Source organism: Musca domestica, unplaced genomic scaffold, assembly GCF_030504385.1.
Source record: "Musca domestica strain aabys unplaced genomic scaffold, Musca_domestica.polishedcontigs.V.1.1 107, whole genome shotgun sequence".
Classification (NCBI taxonomy): domain Eukaryota; kingdom Metazoa; phylum Arthropoda; class Insecta; order Diptera; family Muscidae; genus Musca; species Musca domestica.
The window spans coordinates 2,174,099-2,190,688 of NW_026712125.1; the positions used below are offsets into that span (position 1 = coordinate 2,174,099).

General features: G+C 32.1%; 2 long non-coding RNA genes across 2 annotated transcripts; both read left to right on the plus strand.

The window, feature by feature from the left end:
• Positions 1-9,079: 9,079 nt before the first annotated feature.
• LOC109614143 (uncharacterized) lies at positions 9,080-9,806 on the plus strand. The gene is made up of 2 exons (XR_002195397.2): positions 9,080-9,149; positions 9,537-9,806. It is a non-coding gene; the product is annotated as an uncharacterized LOC109614143 (long non-coding RNA).
• Positions 9,807-12,977: 3,171 nt separating this feature from the next.
• On the plus strand, positions 12,978-13,254 carry LOC105262413 (uncharacterized). The gene is made up of 2 exons (XR_891785.3): positions 12,978-13,012; positions 13,120-13,254. It is a non-coding gene; the product is annotated as an uncharacterized LOC105262413 (long non-coding RNA).
• Positions 13,255-16,590: the final 3,336 nt, after the last annotated feature.

Here is a 16,590-nt window from a genome sequence, read left to right on the forward strand (position 1 = left end):
GGAAGAGAATTTGTTACAGCTGTTTGCCATGGGCAATTCAAAAACTTTATGCCGATTTTAAAGCGTGACCATGAAGACAATCAGGAAGAGACCAAATCCCCTCTCTTGTCTTCTGGTCTGACACTATGAAATTTGTAATTTTCCTGGTAATTTTATTGTCATCAAACTTTTCTTTGAGGAATCGCATCTATTTTGAGAAAATCACTTAATTTTCGTAGAATTTCATTGATGGTGTCTTGGGAGTTCCCTTGGTTTCTTGGGAAATTTCATGCTTTAATTTGGGGTCTTGAGAGTATTTTTTTTTTTTTTTAAATGTTTGCTTGAATTTCTCAATAAATCCATTGTTTAAGCACTAAATTGAAATGTCCTTAAGCAATCATTAGCGTAACTAGTCATATTTGCTAGTCGGGTGTATGAGAACTCTATTTATTGGACAAATTGGAAAAACAGCTGAAATTTTTGTTTTAGAAAATTGCAGGGGTATTGAGATATCAATCTTATGAATAAACCAAAATGGGAATACCCAAATTTTTAAGAATTTTTTTACCAAAGACTAACTTAAACACCAAACAAATTGTCATGGACCCACAGACCAACAAAATGAGAATTTTTTAAAGAATAACTCTTCCAAGGACTCTGAAACTAAAAAACGCGAATTTATTTAGGAATATCGGAGAACTTTCACTCTAAAAAGCGCGTATTTTTTTAAAGAACAATAAAAGTGGATTTATTAAAGAATATTTTAGTAGGACCCTCAGACCACAAAAACGTGGATTTTTTTAAGGAATATGTTAGTAATACCCAGCTACTACAAAACGTGGATTTTTTAAGAATATTTTAAAAAGACCCTCAGATATCTCAACATTGTGAATAAACCAAAATTGTAAAATCAAAATGGGAATACCCAAATTTTTAGGAATTCTTTTTACCAAGGATTAACAGGGAAACTAAACAAAGATTATTTTAAAGACAAATTTTTCCAATTTTTGAGGAACCTCATATTTTTGAGAAACCTCAAGAGCAATAAACGTGGATTTAAGAGCAAAATATATTTTTTCAAGGGCCATTAGATAACCAAACAGGAATTTTTTAAGAATATTTTTTTGGGGGACCCTCAGAACAATAAACGTGGATTTTTTAAGGAATATTTTTTGAGGTATCATCAGACAAAGAAACGTGGATTTTTTGAAGAATATTTTTGAGACTTCCTCAGATCAACAACTTTGGATTTTAAAAGGTTTTTTTTAAGAGGATGCTTATATCAATAACCGTGGATTTTGTAAGGAATATGTTAGATGGACCACATCAGCAATAAACGTGGATTTTTTAAGAATATTTTTATGGCACTCTCCGACCAAAAAACGTGGATTTTTTAAGAATATTTCTATGGCACTCTCCGACCAAAAAACGTGGATTTTTTAAGAATATTTTTGAGGCAGTCTCCGACCAAAAAACGTGGATTTTTGAAAGATATTTTAGAAGAACCCTCAGACCAATAAATGTGGGGTTTTGAAGATTTTTTTGAGGCACATTTTTTTTAAATATTTAGATTTTTAAAAAATATTTATTTAGGCACCCTAAGACTAATCAAAGTGGGCTCTAAAAAAATATTTTTGAAACGCTCTAGACCAGTAAACGTGAATTTTGTAAAAGACTATTTAGAAAGAACCTCCAGTCCAATAAACGTGCATTTTTAAAGAATATTTTTAAGGCATTCTGAGACCATTACTCGTGGATTTTTAAGGAGAATTTAAGGTGCCCCAATTATGATGAATGTGGTTTTAAGACAATATTTTTAAGGTACCCTCAGAACAATAAACGAGGATTTTTTAAAGAATATTTTTTGAGCCACACTCAGACCAATTAACGTGGACTGTTTAAGGAATATTTTAGAAGGACCATTAGACCACTAAACCTGGATTTTTTAAAGAATATTTTTTCAAGGACCCTCTGAAGTAGGCACTCAGATTTTCGATCATCTAATGGCCCTTGAAAAAATATATTTTGCTCTCAAATCCACGTTTATTGCTCTTGAGGTTCCTCAAAAAAAATTCTATATTAATCCGATCCAGGTTAAACCTTCTGAGCAAAAATATGAGTCTTCAAAAGAAAATCCACGTTTATAGCCTTGGGGGTCCTTGATAATGTTATTTTAGAATTTCACGTTTGTTTTTTTAAAACAACAAAATTACTGTCCTTAAAAATTGTTCGCAAAAATCCACGTCTGGATACTTGGTGATTCATGAAAAATATTCTTAAAAAATCCATGCTTATACCCTTGGCAGTCCTTGAAAGAAATCGTTTCAAAACACCATGTGTGTAGGCTTGGCAGTCATTGAAAACCTAGGTATTCCCTGCCTTACCCCCTGGTAAACATTACCATCGTTCTCCACTCATAAACAAACGTTGTTTTTATAAAAACAACAATAATGGGATTTTGCCTGACGATTTTGCAACAACAAAATACTATGGTATCCCAAACAAGCAAGCCAAACGCTGTTCTATTAATAGACACAGGCACGGTCGACGAAGGGGTTTTTGTTGTAACAGACAAAACAAACTTACATGGTTATGTTACTTCGTTCAGGTTGAACGAAAGCATAACAAGTGGAGAAAGATGTAAATGTTTATAAGTGCGGTTGTAAGATTTAGAAGATTTTCCAAAAGAATTTTAGTTTTATGTAATTCTTTTGTTCCTCTTCTATTGAGCTTACGATCTCGTCACTTGGGTAAAAAAATGTTTTTGTCATAGAAGTTATTTTTTAAAATAACTTCTGGGGAGAATATCCCAGACAAGAAACAAGGGAACTGATGAGGATTGGTGGCTCTTTCCGAAACCTAGGTATTCCCTGCCTTACCCCCTGGTAAACATTACCATCGTTCTCCACTCATAAACAAACGTTGTTTTTATAAAAACAACAATAATGGGATTTTGCCTGACGATTTTGCAACAACAAAATACTATGGTATCCCAAACAAGCAAGCCAAACGCTGTTCTATTAATAGACACAGGCACGGTCGACGAAGGGGTTTTTGTTGTAACAGACAAAACAAACTTACATGGTTATGTTACTTCGTTCAGGTTGAACGAAAGCATAACAAGTGGAGAAAGATGTAAATGTTTATAAGTGCGGTTGTAAGATTTAGAAGATTTTCCAAAAGAATTTTAGTTTTATGTAATTCTTTTGTTCCTCTTCTATTGAGCTTACGATCTCGTCACTTGGGTAAAAAAATGTTTTTGTCATAGAAGTTATTTTTTAAAATAACTTCTGGGGAGAATATCCCAGACAAGAAACAAGGGAACTGATGAGGATTGGTGGCTCTTTCCGAAACCTAGGTATTCCCTGCCTTACCCCCTGGTAAACATTACCATCGTTCTCCACTCATAAACAAACGTTGTTTTTATAAAAACAACAATAATGGGATTTTGCCTGACGATTTTGCAACAACAAAATACTATGGTATCCCAAACAAGCAAGCCAAACGCTGTTCTGAAAATTATTTTTAAAAAATTCTCGTTTGTAGCCCTGGAAGTCCTTGAAAATATTTCTTTTTAAATCAATCCAAAAACTGGCAGGTCAATTTTTTTTTTGGCTAAAGGGTAATTTTTTGTAAGTAATCTAAAAATTCTTGTAATGGAAAAGATCCTATTTAATGGATAAAAATATCGTTTTAAAAATGACATTCCTTCAAAATATTTTTTTAAATATTTCACCTTTGTGGCCTTGAAAGTGTAATTTTAAAAGTTTTGGGGCCATTGAAAAAAAAAAAAAAAAAATAAAAAAGGTGTGCGTTGTAGCTCTGAAATCCATAAACAAGTAAAAAAACATTAACTTCGGCCGGGCCAAACTTTTAATACCCTCCACCTCCACCAAAACGTGGACCTATACATGCAATGTTTCTCCACCGAGGATAAAACCCATTATGACCAACAAATACCAAATTTTAGAAAAAATCCATGAAAAAATGGCGCAAAAATCATCAAAATATCGAATATCGGAGATACCGTTATATGGAGGCTATACTTAAGCGTGGGCCTATACATACAATGTCACACGAACTAGGACCCATTAGGACCTAAAAATACCAATTTTCAGATAAATCCGTGAAAAAGTGTGGCAAAAATCATCAAAATACCGAATATCGGGAGGTACCGTTGTATGGGGACTATAACAAAACGTGGACAGACAGACATCGTTAAATCGACTTACAATTTTATGCTGATTATGAATATATATACTTTATGGGGTCTACGACGAATATTTAGCGATGTTACAGACGGAATGACAAAGTTAATATACCCTCTTTTCTAAGGTGGAGGGTATAAATATATCCTTAAAAATTTGAAAATATTTTAAAAATATATTTGCTCTACTCTTGCTAGTCCTTCAAAAGTATTCTTAAACACCTCAAAAAATAATCTTTAACAATCCGTAATTATTGGAATGGGGGTACTTTAAGAAATGTTGTTTTTTAAATTCTCGTTATTGATCTGAGGGAGCTGCAAAAATTAAAGAATATTGAAAAAAATCTATGTCAAAAAAATATTTTTTTAAATTCCAATTCTAGTGGTCCGATAGTCCTTGAAAAATATCCTTTAAAATCTCAGTTTTGTAGTATGCTGATCCCCAATAATATTTTTTTAAAAAGTCCCAATTTAATGGACCAATCTCTTTGTTGACATCTCTATACCAATTCGATTTTTCAAATCTGAAATTTCAGCTGTTTCTTAATTTTGCCTGAAAATAGAGTTCTCAAAACTCCCACAAATATAACTAGTTACGCTAATGATTACTTAAGGACATTTCAATTTAGTCCTTAAACAATTGATTTATTAAGAAATTTAACCAAACATTGCCGAAAAAATATTCTCAGGACCCCAAATTAAAGCATGAAATTTCCCAAGAAACGAAAGGAACTCCCAAAACACCATTAATGGAATTCTACGAAAATTAGGTGATTTTCTCAAAATAGATGCGATTTCTGAAAGGAAAGTTTGATGACAATAAAATTACCAGGAAAATTGCAAATTTCATAGTGTCATACCAGAAGACAAGAGAGTTAATTTGGTCTCTTCGTGATTGTCTTCATGGTCACGCTTTAAAACTGGCATAAAGTTTTTGAATTGCCCATGGCAAACAGCTGTAACAAATTTTTCTTCCTTGAGGTTTCCAAACACACAATTTCTTGGTTTATTCGCTGGGACCTGAAAAGGAGCATAAAATTTTGGTATTGGAAAAAATATTGCATTTTCGGGCCAGGCATTGAAATGCAACGACTTGTGGCAAATTGATTCTGTGTGGCCGAGTTAACTTTGGTTGTTCCATTGTCTCCAGCGTTTCAGGAGAATAAAAAGTTTTAATGCGGCGTGTCAAAAAGAATCCAACAAGAATGTGCCCTGTCATTGTGTAAAAATGAAACGACGAAAAACAATTTCAGGACATTAGGGAGACAATGATTGAACACAGTTTGAGACAATAGGGAGCAGAACGAATTGCCAAAAATTCTTGTTGTGTTCGGAGACAAGAAGTGTGTCCCTAATAGTGTCCCGGCTACCAAACACCCAAGCTGTGATGGCTGGGCATGCGCACATCACAGCATGTAGACGGCCGGTGTATGGGTAGCAACAGTAGTCCACAACACACTGACTCTCTCCCTCTCTCTCTCTCTCTCTCTTTCTCTCTTTCTCTCTCATTCTCCCTCAAAAGTACATGCGTAACATAAAGTAGGATCTCCTGCCATGTCTATGCACACACCCGCTCTTTTGTTACAAGACAGAGGGCAAATTTGCCACGCTTAGCAGACAATGGATGCCTAGATGCCATATTACGGATGCCCTTCTTCATGGTAAATTATAAACTTTTTATTCCAAAGAAACGGAGAAGACAACCAGAAATGTTCGAACAACATAAAATTTGGTTCGGTCCAACCGAATCGATTTGTTCCAAACGTTTGACATTCAATAACCAAATTGTTTTTTTCGTCGTCAGGACAAAAGTCAAAATGCCAAGTATTTGGATGAAATTCGTGACAGCTGTTTAGTTATGGCCAATATTGTCTTGTATCCCAACACACACACACAGACCATTAACTTTGGTCAGAGAGGAGAGAAAAAAGCATGACTAAATTCTGGCCTCAACAAAGACATTTTCTCTTTAAAAGCCAAAAAATTCCTATGAAAATCTTTTCTACCCTCTCCTTCCATTGTCCCCTTTCCAGCGTTTGAATGCACTATGAAATTTGCAATTTTCTCGTTAGTTTTCCTAGCCATCATTCGATTTTCCAACTTAATTCCATTGAAATCAAACAATGAATTTTGTTTGGCGTTATTCTCTTTCGTCTTGGTTTCTTGCTTGATTTCATGCTTTAATCCTTGATGAATCATAATTCGAGGACATTAGATTTGATTATTTAATTTTCTTGGTAAATGTTTTGTTTTTCCGGCTATTAGTTGGTATTTAGAAGACAATTAGCGTATCGGGACATCTTAATGTCAGAAATTGAAAATTTTTGGTCAAATAAGGACTCAACTGGAATTTTATTTATTTATTTATTTTTTTTTTTTTTGGAAACTGAAAAGGCTTTCTCTTGAAATCGGAAAAAACCGACAGCTAAAAAAATGTACCTTGAAAATTTGCGATTAGTTCTTGTTAAATAAGGACCCAACTGGAATTCATGTTTGTCTTTTTTTGGGAAATTGTGAAAACTTGTCTTAAAAATCAGAAGAATTCTATAGCTGATGGTTTTTAGAAAATATCCTTAACTGGAATTAATTTTTTTTGTGGAAAATATCCTTAAAAAAATTCACAATTAATCTTCGTTAAATAAGGACCCAACTGGAATTTTTATTTTTTGAAATTTGTGAAAAAGCTATCTCTCAAAAATCAGAAAAAAATCGGCAGCTAAAACATTTATCCTTGAAAAAATATCCTTAAAAATTCATCAATAGTCTGATGGTCCTGGAGAAAATATTCTTTGAAAACATCAGGATTTGTTTTCAGTTGGTCAAAAAAAATCCTTATAGTTTTCCGATAGTCCTTGGAATTTTTTTCTAACAAATCTACGCTTGATGATACTTGGAAAAGGGCGAAACTGAAATTATAGTTTATTTGAAACTTTTAAAAACCTATATCTTAAGAATCAGAAAAATACTACCAACTGAGGGACCATAAAAATTAAACTTAACAAAATCACGATTAGAGCTCTGATGGACTTGGAAAATATATTCTTAAAAAAATGCAAGTCTAGTTGACTGATGGTACTTGGAAAACAAGTAAACAAAGGCTATAGCCCTAAACTCTAACTCCATGCTAAATTCCGCTTCGATTGGTCTATAATTTAGGGCTGAAGAGCAACGGCAAAATCAAGTTTTTTTTCTGAATTTGGTCCATTTCAACTCCTTAATATTTTACGATTATCTCCAACCAAACCATTGGCTTCTATTCTGACCCTAACCCCACCTCCATTTTCAATTTCGTGCTGATCGGGCCATAATTGAGACCTGTAGCTTTATTACAATCAACGAAGGTCCTGCATTTTTTTAAACGCAACTCCACTTCTTCCTCTGAAGAAACCTTAATTTTTGAATTTAAAAAAATCACGTTTCCTATACAAAATCCATTTTTGGCCGGAAGGTCTTAAAAAATCCCTAAAACGAACAGCATTTCTTGTTTCGATTGTCCCTTGAAACACACTTTTGGAAATTCAAGCCTTTAAAAAAAAAAAAAAAAACATTTAAAGAATCTCAGGATCTCTGAAAAAGTTTTAAACAATCTCAACTTTTTTAAATCAACTTTTCTGGTCCTACAAAATATTTAAAAAAATCCATTTTTGTCTGGAGGGTCTTAAAAACCCTAAAACAAACAGCATTTCTTGTTTCGATTGTCCCTCAAAACACTCTTTTGGAAATTCAAGCCTTAAAAAAACCTTTAAAAAATCTCGGGATCTCTCAAAAATCTTTTAACAATCTCAACTTTTTTAAATCCTCTTTTCTGGTCCTACAAAATATTTTAAAAAATTAAGTTTTGCCCGGAGGGTCTTAAAAAATCCCCAAAACAAACAGCATTTCCTGTTTCAATTGTCCCTCGAAACACACTTTTGGAAATTCAAGCCTTTAAAAGCCTGGTTCTTCAAAATTTTTTAAAACAAAATAAATCCCAGGCGTTCTTAAAAAAATCTCCGTTTCTAGCTCCCAGGTTCAAAAAATCTTTAAAAATCGTTTTTTTTTTTTTGCTCCGTGGATACCTCAAAAATTCTTAACAAAAACACAAGTTTGAAAAATTCAAATTTTTGCTCGGAGAGTACCTCCAAAAAATCGTCTTAAAATCCGAGGTTTCCTTAAACTGTATGGTCAGTGATCCAATTGGTCGTGCAAAAATTAAAAAAAAAAAAAAAAAAAAAAAAAAAAAAAAAATAAGTGATCTGATAACTCTTTTGAGACATTTAAAAAAAAACTACATTAAATTGTCTAAGGATCCTTAAAAATATTGTCAAAATTCTAAGTTTATTGGTTTGAGGTTCTTTAAAAATATCCTTAAAAATTATGTTGCAGCTAACCCTAGCAGATCCTCTAAAAATATAATTATACAAGAAAAATATAAATATTATTTATAAATGAAGGTTATCAGATCTTTAATGGTGGATTTGTGAATTGGTACTAGAGGTCATTTTTTTGGGCTAATATGATCTAAAATAGAGGACTACCTGGGCGGCAGTGGAAGTTTTTTTATGAAAATCCTTTTTTAAGGTCTATCAAATCTTCATTTGCTTCAAAGGGCCAAAGGAAGAATTGCATTTTGTTAATGTTATTTTAGCTAACTACTAAAACTATGTAACTAGATTTTTAAAATTTGTCAATCGATTATTGGAGTTAATTTATTTTTTTTATATTTTTTTCGAAAGAGTGAACAAATTATTTTCCACTGCAATTTTATTTGTTTACTCTTGCTTATCTATAACCATTTTTATGACCACTGTCATAAATAAATTTTCTATTTAATTTTATTTACACAAAATGTCGTGTCTGCATTTAATTATTTTTTCCTTCAACTGTTCTGGGTTTACCTTAACAGAATTTAGTATAAAAGCCCTGAATATGGTTGCTGAAATCATACAGTATTCTTTTAACTATTCAAACAACACAAACAAATGTAAATATTAATAGCTTGAAATTCCGAAAAAATATAAAAATATAGAAAACAAAATAAATAAATTTAAAATTAATTTATTATAAATATATAATATTAGTATAAAATAGAAAAAAATAAATTAATTAAATATAAACATATTAAAAATATAATAAATAGTTAATAAATTTTATTAAAATTTTTTGAATTATTGAAAAAATAATTAGGGCATTTATTTCAAATTTGCCATATTTATTAATTTTTGTATTAATATATTCACTATCTAATTAAAAATGTTCCTTAATTCAATTGTATATATATTTACTCCTTTTAAATAATTGTTTCCTGTTTTATAATTTTTATTTACTTATTTATTATTATTATTTTTTTGTTATATATAATTTTTCTTAGATCAAAATGAAAACTTTCTTTGCCGTCGTCGCCGTTGCCGTCATGAACTTGCTGGCCATTGCTTCAGCTGAACCCCTCTTGAATGCCTTGCCTTTGGATGCCTTGAGCAGCTTGACTGGTGGCAAGTGAGAAGCTTGACAATTTAGCTAATTGTTTAACAAAGAAAGGAAATGGAATATGGCGATGGACAAGGACATGAATTATAACTACAATAAACTTTGTTAAATACATAACATTATTTGAGCAATAAATTCAAGAAAATTAAAAAAACAGCCTTGTAAATAGTTCCTTCTTACTTTCAATCGGAATATGCTAAGATTCCTAGGATAAAACGGATAATTTTAGGATCGATTTAACATTGATAAATAAAATAAGTTTTATTGGACCAAAAAGTTCCTGGACAAAGGCTTTTATACATGAATCTTGCAAAGCCAAATCGATCTAGTTATATGTGTCCTTCAGTCTGTTCACGATAATTTGTAATCAAGCTCCAGGTCGCTATTATGGCCCAATTCGAAATTTGGTATGAAGTTAGGGTTAAGATCAGAAGAGAAGCCTATTGCTTTTGGAAAGTGATCGCAAAAAAGTTTTCTGATTTTGCAGTTGCTCCGCAGATTACAGCTATAGAACAATTCACGGAGGTGGGGCAAAAGCCTACCATTTTATGTAAAATAGTTCGAAAATGTTGTGTCATTTTTATACATTTGTTTGTAACATGGAGAAGGAAGCGAGGTAGATCAATATTTACTTTTGAGGATCTTCATAGAATCACTTTCTGAGTCGATTTATGCATGTCAGTCCGTCCATCAGTCCATGTATTTTTGTGAACAAAATGCAGGTCGCATTTATTATCCGATTGAGATGAAATTTTACAAACAATATTTGTTTGGCCCAGGGACAACCCCTACTAAAATTGGTGAGATTGATTCAGATTTAGATATAGCTCCCATATATATCGTCAAACGATTTCGGGTTAATTGTGCGCCAAATGGCCAATATCAGTCCAAATGACCTGCATTTTTGCACATCTGACGGAATTTACTCTAGAAACAAGTAATTCAAATTTTGTGAAAATAGGTTTAGATATAGCTGTAGCTCCCATATATATGTTTCATCAGATTCGAGGTTTTTATGCGTAATATGCACTAAACAAAACAAAAGTCTTTGGTACCATATACGATACAAGATCGGTTAAGATTCGGATGTAGGTCCCATATATATCCTTATCCGATTTTTGGTTTTTTTGTGCAACAAATGGCTAATATCAGTCCAAATGGACTGAATTGTGGCACATCCGACAGACTTCAGACTAGAAGCAAATACTGCAAATTTAAGTGAAAATCGGTTGAGATAGAGCTATATCTCCCATACATATGTTTCCACAACAATGATATCTGATACAGGGCATCAGATACTGCTCAAAAAATCTCTCCCAAATTTTATCGGGATCGGTTCAAATTTTTGTATAGCTTCGACAAACATCTTCATCCGATTATACGGTTATCGTCCACCATGTACCGGGTGAGATAAAAAAATTGCAACAAAGTATAAAGCCATTATTTTTACATTTTTTTAAATGTTATTGAATGAAACCAAAAAATATCGGAAATTGCATTAAATTTTAGATTGAGTTTAGATTTGTTCGAATTGGTTAACTTTGGAATGAATTATGGCCTTCAAACGGCCAATGAAACCATCACACGCTGCCCGAATGTTGCTCTGCGGTATTTTGGTCCATTCCTGGCGAAGCGCTTGCTTGAGGTGATCGACACTTTGGTATTTTTTAGTGCCAACCTTGCTTTCCAAAATACTACAGACACAATAGTCCGACGGATTGGTATCTGGAGATTTTGGTGGTCATTGTGCGCTGGAAATAAAGCGAGGAACGTCATTTTGTAACCATTCTTGGGTGGCGCGTGCTGAGAGCGATGGTGCCGAGTCCTGTTGGAATGTCCAAGGTCTGCGGCCAAAATGTTTGCTTGCCCAAGGCTTTAACACACCCTCCAGAATATTTTCGCCATAATATTCGGCATTTATTCTGATACCACGATAGATTAATACGAACGGAGAGCGACCATCGGCTGTTATGGCGGCCCACACCATCACCATAGCCGGCGCTTGAGTTCTGGTGGCCAACTACATTTTCTGCTGACCTCTTTGGCAAGTAACCACGATAATTTTGTTTGTTTATAAACTGCTGAACAACGAATGTTTTTTTCACATCGGAGAAACCCAAATTCGGCGGTTCTCCACTTTCGGCCAAGCGAAGCAACTCTTTTTAGCTCTTCTGAGTGTATTTTCTTTTTGTTGCGGTGTAAGTTTTTGCACTTTTTGGAATTTCAATGGCTGTACCCCGAGCTTATTTTTCAATATTTGTCGAATGGAATATTGCGATATGTTCAGCTCACGAGCCATTTTTCGGCCACTGCGACGAGGGTTTCGATCAAGTCGCTTCTATATTTTTCGAACCATATCTGCTGATTTTGCTGTTTTTTTCCGTCCACTTCCTTGACGTCGGGCTATGCTACCAGTATCATGGTAACGAGTGATGGTACGAGACACAAAAGGTTTATTGACATTTAAATGCTAGAGTGCTCTAACGATAGCCACTTGTGGTTTTCCAGCCAAATATAAAGAAATCACGCTATCACGCTTGAACTCCACCACTAATAACTTCTTTTCTGGAAAATTCTCACCAAAATGATTTTGTACGCTTGTAAACAATATAGTGGGCTGTCACTGGAACAATTTTAACAGCTGTAGGAGTGGCCCAGAAATGTCGGAGTGGCCCAGAAATGTCGGAGTGGCTTAGAAATGACAGCAGTCCGAAGTTGGTTGCAGTTTTTTCATCTCACCCTGTATTATTAAAGACTTCTTTAATTAAAGTTTTATTTAAGAAACTCACTACCATTCTACAAAAGCCCTTTAAAAATATATCTGACAGCACCTTTCAATTTAATCTTTAAAAAATATTCTGCAGATATATATGGTATAAATTCCAAATGCCCTTTAACCCAAGTCTTATTTAAAATGAATATTTCTATTCTGATAAAAGTTTTAAAACTTCTACATATTTGAACTTTATTTAAAAATATTCTCTAAATATAGCTTCATGTTTAAAAAAAAATTCTTTTGAAAATCTGAAAGAAGACATATAAGAAAAACGAAGAAATTATTTTTAAAGAATTTTGAAAAATATAAAATTAAACGGCTTTCAAAGTTAAAAAAAAGGTTTAAGATATCTTGATCCTATCATTTCGCATTGCAATTTATTAATTTTTAATATTTTGCTCATTATTGTTTTCGAGTAATAATTATTTTTATTTTCCTTTAAAAAAAAATCGTGCTTTATTTTAATTAGTTTTTGCTATGTAGTAAAGATATCTATCGTCTAAACAAAAATAGTATAAATACCATGAAAGGGAATACTGAAAGCATACAGTTTTCTTTAAACTATTCAAGAAACTCACCAAAAAGTAAGTTTAAAAAGATAAATATAGAAAAAAATAATTTTCCAAAAAATTAAAAAAATATTTTAATTCAATACTTTTTAAAATAAAATATTTTTTTAAATATTTCTTAGATCAAAATGAAAACCTTCTTCGCCGTTGTTGCTGTTGCCGTCATGAACTTCTTAGCCATTGCTTCAGCTGAACCCCTCTTGAATGCCTTGCCTTTGGATGCCTTGAGCAGCTTGACTGGTGGCAAGTGAAAATTGATGCAAATAAAAAACGTTGTTGTTGTATATTGTTGACCTGTTATATTTATTTTACTTATTTGGTTAATAGCTTGGCTTAAGGTCATTAAAAAACTATGTTTTTATTTTTGAATTTTTCCTTTTTTATTCATCCAATATTTCGATTTCCTCCGGAAATCATCTTCAGGGATCTGTTTTACAAAAAACACAAATTACAAACTGATTTTAACAATATATAACACAATAAATAACATACATTTTTAAAGTAAAAAGCTCGTCTATTGAGTTTAAATGTCACTATCAAAAAACATTGAAACGTAGTACAGGAACAGGAAAAGGACAATGGACAAGGATAAAATTTTAAATATGAAAACTCAACATTGAATACATAACATTATTCCATGAAGTATTTGAATAAAAAAATAAAAAAAATCATTGCAATGAAAAAAAAAACAATAAATTTACTTTCAATACAAACAGGGAACAATATTGGAAAAAATGGAGAAAAAAAAATAAGTTGATGATAAATAAAAATAGAAAAGTATAATATTATATTCAAAATAAGAAAAAATCGCGATTTTTGTCCTGATACTCCTGTTGTTTATTTTGTTCACTTATAACATTTTAGAATTCAATATAATATCTCTGACAGAGTCCAAAGGTCTCAAATATTTTTCAAAAAAAAAAAAAAAAAAAATAATACTAATAAATAATGATAATAAAAATAATAATAATAATAATAATAATAATAATAATAATAATAATAATAATAATAATAATAATAATAATAATAATAATAATAATAATAATAATAATAATAATAATAATAATAAAAAAAAAAAATAATAATAATAATAATAATAATAATAATAATAATAATAATAATAATAATAATAATAACAAGTAAAAAAACATTAAGTTCGGCCGGGCCAAACTTTTAATACCCTCCACCCTAGGGTAAAAGAACATTAGAAAAAATGTGGCAAAAAACATTAAAATGCGAATATCGGGAAGTACCGTTATATAGGGGCTACACCAACACGTGCACCTATAATTACAATGTTTCGCCACACGAGCTAGGACCCATTATGACCCACAAATACCAACTTTTACACAAATCAGTGAAAAAATGTGGCATAAATCATCAAAATACCGAATATCGGGAGGTACCGTTATATGGGGACTATACCAGAACGTGGACCTATACATGCAATGTTTTGCTACACGCTCAGGGACCCGTTGTGACCAAATACCAATTTTCAGACAAATCCGTGAAAAAATGTGGCATAAATCATCAAAATACCGAATATCGGTAGGTACCGTTATATGGGGGCTATACCAAAACGTGGACCTATACATGCAATGTTTTGACACACGCTCAGGGACCCGTCATGACCTACAAATACCAATTTTCAGACAAATCCGTGAAAAAATGTGGCATAAATCATCAAAATACCGAATATCGGTAGGTACCGTTATATGGGGGCTATACCAAAACGTGGACCTATACATGCAATGTTTTGCCACACGCTCAGGGACCCGTCATGACCTACAAATACCAATTTTCAGATAAATCCGTGAAAAAATGTGGCATAAATCATCAAAATACCGAATATCGGGAGGTACCGTTATATGGGGACTATACCAGAACGTGGACCGATATATCTCATTTTCAATACCAACCATCCTAGGGACAATACACACACTTGTGCCAAATTTCAAAGGTCTACGTCAAATAATGTGGGCTCTATCGTGATTTCAACAGACAGACAGACAGACAGACAGACGGACAGACAGACAGACAGACGGACATCGCTAAATCGTCTTAGAATTTTATGCTGATTATGAATATATATACTTTATGGGGTCTACGACGAATATTTAGAGGTGTTACAAACGGAATGACAAAGTTAATATACCCTCCTACCCATGGTGGAGGGTATAATAATAATAATAATAATAATAATAATAATAATAATAATAATAATAATAATAATAATAATAATAATAATAATAATAATAATAATAATAATAAAAATAATAATAATAAAATAAAAAACAATTAAAATAGCAGTTAAGTCCGGCCGGGCGAAACCTCAACCTTTTCGAAAGAACTTCAAAATTTTCAAAAAAAAATCCATAGAAAAATACGTCTTTAATGATAACCCTTATAGGGGTGCTATACAAAGACGTGTTCTTTCATAAATAATTTTTTGTTATAGGCTTTAGTACCTACTATGAACTTCAATTACGATATTTGAAATTCTGGTGTATAATACCGCAAAAATCATCAAAATACCAAATATATCGAGCCATCGTCATATGGGGGCTATACTAAAACGATGACCTGCATATGCAATTTTTGTTAAAATTTGAAATTAATGTTGTATAAATTATCCCTAAAATCATAAAAATACCGAACATTGGAAAGTACCTTATATGGGGGTTATATGAAAACATGCACCTACATGGCCCATGCATAATACCCATTTAGTCCCTTAATTTTTTTATTTAAATTTTGTAGTACCAAGAGTCCTTCAATCAGTAATCTCTAAAATATCCAAAATTATAATTTTGATAGCCTTGTAAAAATTGTAATAAAAATTGCTCAATTTTATTTCTAGCATTTCTTAAAAAGAACTAGAAAATGCAATACTTTCACAGGCAGGTTATTTAAAATCCAGAAATAGTTGATGTTTTTGGGATCATTTAATGCACTCCCTCCCGTGTTTGCCTTCAGAAGGCCTTTCTCATGTTGAAGCAAATTTTAATTGACTTCTGTTTCGATTTTGTTTTTTTGGCTTTCCGTTTAGTTATTTATTTTCTTTTATAAAAATGTGTGCCTCTGTGTTTATTTTAAGAAAATTTTATTTTGTGTTTTTTCTTTAACCCATTTGGTTCTAAAACCTTTGCCGCTATTTTTCAAACATTAAATCTTTTTTTAATCCCATATTTATTTAATTTACCAACATCTGGGCATCTGACTTCAAAATTTGTTTATATTACCAATGGTCACTTTACCATGGGTAATATAAACATTTTGGTTTATTTTTACACACAACATCAAGCCAAGGAGTTAATCGGCATACGGTTGCAATGAGCAGGATAATGTGGCACACACACACATTTTTATTTATATTTTGTTAATGAATATATATTTTTATAAACTGATGATTAAAGAAAAATATTTATTTAGGTTAACTGTCATGTTTTGAGCGACACTGGATGGAGGAGTATGGGATTAAAGGATGGTTGGCTCATTAGTAATTTTTTGATGTTTATTTTGTTTAGCGCCTGCTTTTTGATCTTCCAAACAAATCCACTTTCAGGGGTCTGTTTGTCCTTGAAAAAAAAAAA